We start from the raw sequence: 7,163 nt of genomic DNA, 5'->3' as shown, positions 1-7,163 counted from the left end.
TTGTACATCTTAAAACAAACATTATTACCTTGATCCATTAAAACAGACTGATGTGAAGCTAGAAAAACAGTACTAGCTCTGCTTTAGTACCTAAAGTATCACAGTATGACACTTAGAAGTAGAAATAAATCTTTTAAAAAATAATTATTTTATTTAACTTTATTTATTTATTTATTTAAATTTGAACAGAGAGGAACACAGTCAGACAGAGGGGAAGTGAGAAAGCAAGCTGCCAGGTTTGGGACTCGAACCATGGTCGGCCATGTAGGAAGGAGTCCAGTGCCCTTAAACACCACACCACCTGCTGGCCCCAGAAGTAGAAAGAAATCTTACCTTCCCCTTATGTAGTTACTGTCATGCCTTACAGATGTTTAAAATGTTAACCAAAAATAAAGAAAAAAAATTATTGAAAAAAATATATGTTATCAGAAGGAATGAAGATAAAGTATCTAACACGTATGTAAGTCATTCTTCAGGCAGAGTTTAATCTACTTCTTAACATGCGTGATGAGTCATCACTTCCTTTGAGGGGTACAGTTCTTCAGTCATAGCAGCATTGGTATCAGCAGTAGGGTCATCTCAATACCCAGGCCAAGTTTTGTCATCTTGTAGATCCTGTTAGCAAGTGTCTGGGAATCTTCCAGACTAAACCCAGAAGACAGGAGTGTGGTTTCATAAAGCAAGATGACCAAATCCTTCACAGACTTGTTGTTCTTGTTAGCTTCTGCCTTTTGCCTTAAGGTTTCAATAATGAAATGATCAGGATTGAGCTCCGGGTGTTTCTTGGCAGCCATGTAACCCATTGTGGAGTTGTCTTTTAAGGCTTGAGCTTTCACAGCTCTCTCTATTTGCTGTCCAGCCATATGTGCTTGTGACAATGCAGCATGGGGATGTTACCAACCGGTTTGAGACAACTACCTTCTCCACTTTTTTCTCCAAGATATCTTTCATGATTTTGCAAAGGTTTTCAAACTGTGTTTTTTTTTTTTTTTTTCTTTCTTCCTGTTTCTCTTTTTCATCTTCTGGAAGTTCTAGACCCTCTTTGGTGACTGACACTAAAGTCTCCCCCTCAAATCCCTTAAGCTGTTGGACACAGTACTCATCTATAGATTTGATCATATGTAGATCATTTCTGAGCCATGCTTCCAAAGATGTTCTACAGAGGCCAAGTTAGTCACCTGGTCCTTGGTCTCACTTGTGATGTAAAAGATACGTTTCTGGTTTTCCTTCATTCTGATGCAATAGTCCCTCAGGGATACCATCTCATCACCAGAAGCAGATGTGTAAAATCTTAACAGCTCTGAAAGTTCCTTATGATTTTGAGAGTCTTCATGAATTTTAAGCTTACTAGTTTTAGAAAACTGCTTATAATGGGACTAGCAGTTAGCGTAATGGCTATGTCGCTGGACTCCCATGTAGTCGACCACGGTTCACGTCCCGGACCTGGTGTCTTAAAACTCACGCTGGGCGCGTGTGCATGCGTGCCCAAGATCCTGAGAGGAGAATGGAGGAGAAGGGATTGCGGCGTGACCATCCCCCCTGGGGGGTGATTTCTCGCTTTCTGTTTCTATGTCTCTCTCTGTCTGTCTGGCGAGCGCACGCGCCCTATAGCGAAAATCTCTCCAACAATACAAAACAAAACAAAACAAAACTTTTTGTAGTTCTCTTTATCTTCTGCCAGTTCAGTGAAGAGTTCTAAGCATTTTTTGACCAAATTCTGATAACCTTCAGAATTTTATTTTGTTGCAACATCTCATGGAATATATTTACAGGGAGGTCCTCAGAGTCTACCACCCCTCTAATTCAGATATTCAGGGATCAGCTCCTCACAATTGTCCATGATGAATACTCTGTATACATACAAAAAAGAATTATTTTATTTAACTTTATTTATTATTTATCCATTTGTTTGTGTAAATTTCACCAGGGAGGGACAGAGTGAGAGAGTGAGAGAGTGAGAGAGTGAGAGAGAGAGAGAGAGAGAGAGAAAGTGAGAAAGCAAGCCGCCAGGTCCAGGACTCGAACCATTGTTGGGCTTGTGGGAATCCAGTGCCTTTAACCACCATGCCAGCTGCCGGCCCCCATACATACAATTTAATGTTGTTCTTTTTCTTCTTGTTTTCAAACACGTCAAAAGGAGCATGTCTTGGAATGAAAAGAAGAGCTTTGAATTCCAACTCTTCTACTGAAAAGTGCTTCCCTGCCAAGTGATCTTTCCAGTCATTGATCAAGCTCTTGTAGGATTCTCCATACTCTTCATTAGTAATATCGTCCGAATTTCTGGTCCAAATAGGCTTTGTTTTGTTGAGTTCTTTTTGACCAATGTACTTTTCCTTAATCATCATCTTCTTGTCACCATCTTTCTTTTCTTCTTCTTCATCAGGACCACCTTCTTCTATTTCAGGTTTGTCATCAGACTCCTTTTCTTCTCTTTCTTTCTCTTCCTTTTCTTCAGCCTCATCACCTGATTTCTTTCTTTTTCTTTTCTTTTCTTTTTTTTTTTTTGGAGAGGTTTTTGCTATAGGGGGCCAGAAAGAGAGAGAGTGACAGAGAGACAGAAAGTGAGAAATCACCCCCCCAGGGGGGATGGCCACGTCACAATCCCTTCTCCTTTCTCCTCTCAGGATCTTGGACATGCATACACATGTGCCCGGAGTGAGTATAAGCCTTCAGGTCCGGGACTCGAACTGTGGTCGATTCCATGGGAGTCTAGCGACATAACCATTATGCCAACTGCTGGTCCCCATCATTGGTTTCTTGATCACGCTCCTTCTCCACAAAAAAGAGTAATTGGATAGTCAGTAAACTAAGAATGTTTCTTCAAAATCTCCTTTATTATTCTTTCCTCCAGGTACTCAGTTTGGTCTTCTTTTAGATGCAGGATAACCTTTGTCTCATGAGTTCACCTGTGTCGGTCCTAACCGGAAACGAGACCCCTGCAGAGGACTCCCAGGCATACTGCTCATCATCATGTTTGGTGATCATAGTCACTTTCTCAGTATTCAGATATGCAGAATAGAAACCAACACCAATAGAGATATCTACACCAGCCTGCAAAGGTTCCGTGAAAGCTTTGGTCCTCCACTTGGCGATAATGCCAAAGGTTATTGATCACGTTGGCCTGCATCATTCCAGTCCCAGTATCCATTATAGTGAGGGCTCGATCTTGTTTGTTTGGAATGAGATTAATGTGCAGCTCCTTCCCAGCATCTAGTTTACTGGGATCTGTCAAGCTTTTATATCTGATTTTGTCCAGCACATCAGATGAATTTGAAATAAGCTCCCTCAGGAAGAACTCTTTATTGGAGTAGAAAGTGTTGATGATCAGTGACATCAAATGGGCAATTTCTGCCTGGAAGGCAAACATCTCAACTTCCTCCTCCTCTGTGGGCTGGTCTTAGGTCTGGGTTTCCTCAGGCATCTTGGCGAAGGACTGAGCAGTATCTGCGTCGCAGCAGCACCCAGATGCTGAAGCAACTCTATGATAACTCTTTTAATTACAGGAGTTAACACATAGATTAACATAGAACTTCAGCCATCATAGAAATGTGTTTCATAACATTTGGGTATAACAGGTCTCAGTGAATCTGGAGCATTTTGAAAACTTCGATGCATTGGATGGAGTTCTTCAAGAATTTCACGATAACTTTATCTTTCTCAAGAAAATTCTCCATGGTCTCTCACAGCAAACATATGATCTTGATGTTTTAAAAGATAATATCTGGGGTTTGATAGGTGGTGTAATGGTTAAGGGCGCTGGACTCCCACATGGCCAACTGGGGTTCAAGTCCTAGACCTGGTGTTTTGCTTTCTCACTTTCTCTCTCTCTCTCCCTCTCTGGCCAGATTAAAATAAATAAATAAATGAAGTTAAACAAAATAATTCTTTTAAAAAATAAAAGATAATATCCAATAAAAACAAAGGAAGAAGGAAGTAACATATAGATGCTGGAATTGCAAACCTGCCCACACCACAGGCCTCTGCATGAGCACGTTATTGAACCTGCCTGAGCAGTAACCCAGGGAGCTGGTGTAGACAAGCTGTGGGCTGGTCAGCTTGCGTGGTGGCATGTTCTGGACTTCTTCTGGCAGGAACTGCAGTGGCCTTCCGCCCAGCAGTCCACTCAACATGATGACCCCGTTTCTACATGAGGGATGGGTCTCAGATGCTAACTATAAGGAAAGCTACCGCGACCACCTCCTGGGCTTAAGCCACCGGCTCTTTTCAAGATTAGCGTTTAATATCGTCTCCATTCTCATCAGAAAAGTCTTCTTGACTAAGGAAGCTTTTAAGCCCATGGTAGCAGAAACAAGTTTTACAAAGTTCTAATTTCTTTCAGAGCTCGAATTTTGTACTAATAGCAGTAAATATTGCTAGTTCTTCTCCTTACTGTGTCTACCCACTGTTTATTTTCAAGGAAATATCTGCCAGAAACCCAAGATTAAATAACAATCATTTGTCTGTCAGTCGTTTGTTTAAGAAAAATAATGTTCCATAAACAAGTGGTTAGTTCAGCTTGCAACTCAGTCGTACACATGCTTTTCCCTGAGACAGCCGCCTTACCCTATCAATGTACAGAATATTAAAAAGTTGTGTATTTATGAGTTGAGATTGAATGCATAATATTTACAGCCATATAAAGGACATTCTTGTGAAACTGGCTTTTTTGTTCTTGTTAAATTTTGGTGAGAGAGTGGTGGTGAGGAATGTAGTAACTACTGCTGTGAACTGGGTCCGCCGCTAATAAGGAGGTACGTAATACTAAGCTGGGTGAGGCTAACTGGGAGCATTCGGTTAAGGTAGTGTGTTTGCCAGGTTTCTTTGCAAAGTTACTATATCCCCTTTTTCATATTTTATTCCTTGGTTATAATTCACTGAAGTCCAGCCCATACTTTTGGAAGGAAAAAGATCTACATATTTTACTGAGTTCTTCTCTAAGGAAGGTTTGTTTCCTTTCCCTAATTTATTCAATCATTTAACTACATCAGTATGAACTCTATTTATTTTGTACTTTGGAAGGTAATCCAATCCCACACTATATTTTTTTGCTGAATATTTTCCCGCTTTGGCCATCGGGAGCATTTTCAGATTGATTCCTGCATTCCCATTACATGCCTTATCCTTTTGATTTTGTAGCATTTCCTTGTTTTCAACAAGATGCCCCAATCTCATCTTGTGTTTTCTTGTCCCTGATATAGAATATGATATTTCTCCAAGGAGTCTTACTTTCTTTTATTGGGAAATGATACTTAGAAACTAAGATTTGGGCATTGAGTGTGTTTATGGCTGGTAGGTGTCACTGTTTCTAAGCTCTATCGGGGTGTAGACAGGAAACAGGTTTATACTAATTTATACACATACCTCTAATCACTTCTATATCCATACCTCTAATCACTTCTGTGTCCATCTGTGTGTATGTGTGTGTGTGTATGTATAACATGAATTTATACTCATTTCTCCAACTTTTCCAGTATCACAGGGTTCATTTTTTGTGTGTGCATGTGGTGGTTTAGACAGGGTCTTGGTGTGTCCCAGTCCTCATGAATAACTGAGACCGCAGGTATGTGTCACCATATCTGGTTTTCTTTTTCGTGGTGATCCAGACTTTCCATGTGGCCTTAGACAGCCAAGCAGCAGTGTCTAGTATTTGCTACTGTAGCCGGGCCTGTTTTTTCATTTCATCTTGCTTATCTGTAACTCTTCTCTTCAACACTGAGGAATCTAGCTGTCACCCACTATCCACCACCTATTTATGTATTTGTTTAACTGCAGTGTGCATGTAAAGCAGGCTTTAGACTGTTAAACCATACCTCTATGTGAAATAAATATACCAACTAAAGTATAGGTTTATGTACAGTTCCTTGTGTCTTTAGCCTTATAATCTCTCTCTCTCTCTTTTTTTTTTTTTTGCACAATACGGCAGATGTGTTTGCCCCTGAGAGAGAAAGAGTGAGAGAGAGAAGGAAAGTGAGAAATCACTCCCTAGGGGGCATGGCCACACCCCAGTCCCTTCTCCATTTTCTCCATTCTCCTTTTGGGATTTTGGGCATGCATGCCCATGGGTCTGGTGTGATTTTTCAAGCCACCAGATGTGGGACTCAAACTGTGCAGCTGGCCATGTGAGATCCAACACCTTAACCTCCATGTCACCTGCTGGCCCCAACCTTATAATTTCTTCTTTTTTTTTTTTTTTCATAATGAGAGATTTCTTTTTGCCATCGGACATGTGTGCTTGCCAGAAAGATAGAGACAGAAAGTGAGAAATTACCCCCCAGGGGGTGATTAATTCACCATATATGTTCCATCTTGAGATATCCTGACTTACTGGTAAAATTCTTGTTTGTTTTACTTGCATACATTTAAATTCATTCTTGTGACTGGCAGGTGACATGGTTAACGGTGCTGGGCTCCCATACGGCTGATCACGGTTCGAGTTCTGGACCTGGCTTGTTTTCTTACTTTCCCGCTCTCTCTCTCACCCTGTCCTTCTCTGGTCACGTTAAAATAAATAAATAAATAAGGTTAAACAAAATAATTATTTAAAAAAATTAATTCTTTATTATTTCAGTTCTGTGGGTTTGACAAATACGTGAAATCTGTTTATTTAAAAAAAATTGTTGGGGGCCGGCAGGTGATGTGGTGGTTGGGAGTGCTGGACTCCCATGTGGTTCACTGTGGTTGGAGTCTTGGACCTGGTGGCTTGCTTTCTCACTTTCTCTCTCTCTCTCTCTTTCTCACTCTCTCTCTCTTGCTTTGTTTCTCTCTGGTCAAATGAAAATAAATAAATAAATAAATGGATAAAGTTAAAATAAAAATAATTCTTTAAAAAAATATTGTGGGGGCCAGAGGTGCCATGGAGGTTAAGGTGGCTGGATCCCAAATGGCTGACTGTGGTTTAAACCCTGGACCAAGCAGCTTTAAAATCACACAAGGTAGCAGATGAGGTGGCAGATGGCATAGTGATTATGTTGCTGGACTCCCACATGGCTAACCATGGTTTGAGTCCTGGACGTGGTGGCTTGAAACTCATGTTGGGTACACGTGCGTACGGGTCCAAGATCCCGGGAGGAGAATGGAGAAGAAGGGATTGCGGCATGGCCATCTCCCCTGGGGCATGATTTTTTACCTTCCCTCTCACTGTCTCTCTCTCTGGTGAGCACATG

The 7,163-nt window shown here is 41.0% G+C and overlaps 1 pseudogene; it reads right to left on the bottom strand.

Annotated features, from left to right (window-relative positions):
- Positions 1-472: 472 nt before the first annotated feature.
- LOC102480280 (heat shock protein HSP 90-alpha-like) lies at positions 473-3,421 on the bottom strand (annotated as a pseudogene).
- Between the last annotated feature and the right edge of the window lie 3,742 nt (positions 3,422-7,163).

The sequence above is a fragment of the Tupaia chinensis genome, unplaced genomic scaffold (genome assembly GCF_000334495.1).
Source record: "Tupaia chinensis unplaced genomic scaffold, TupChi_1.0 Scaffold145860_1, whole genome shotgun sequence".
NCBI lineage: Eukaryota > Metazoa > Chordata > Mammalia > Scandentia > Tupaiidae > Tupaia > Tupaia belangeri.
Note: the sequence above shows the minus strand (reverse complement) of the source record. Positions and strands in the feature narration are given on the sequence as shown.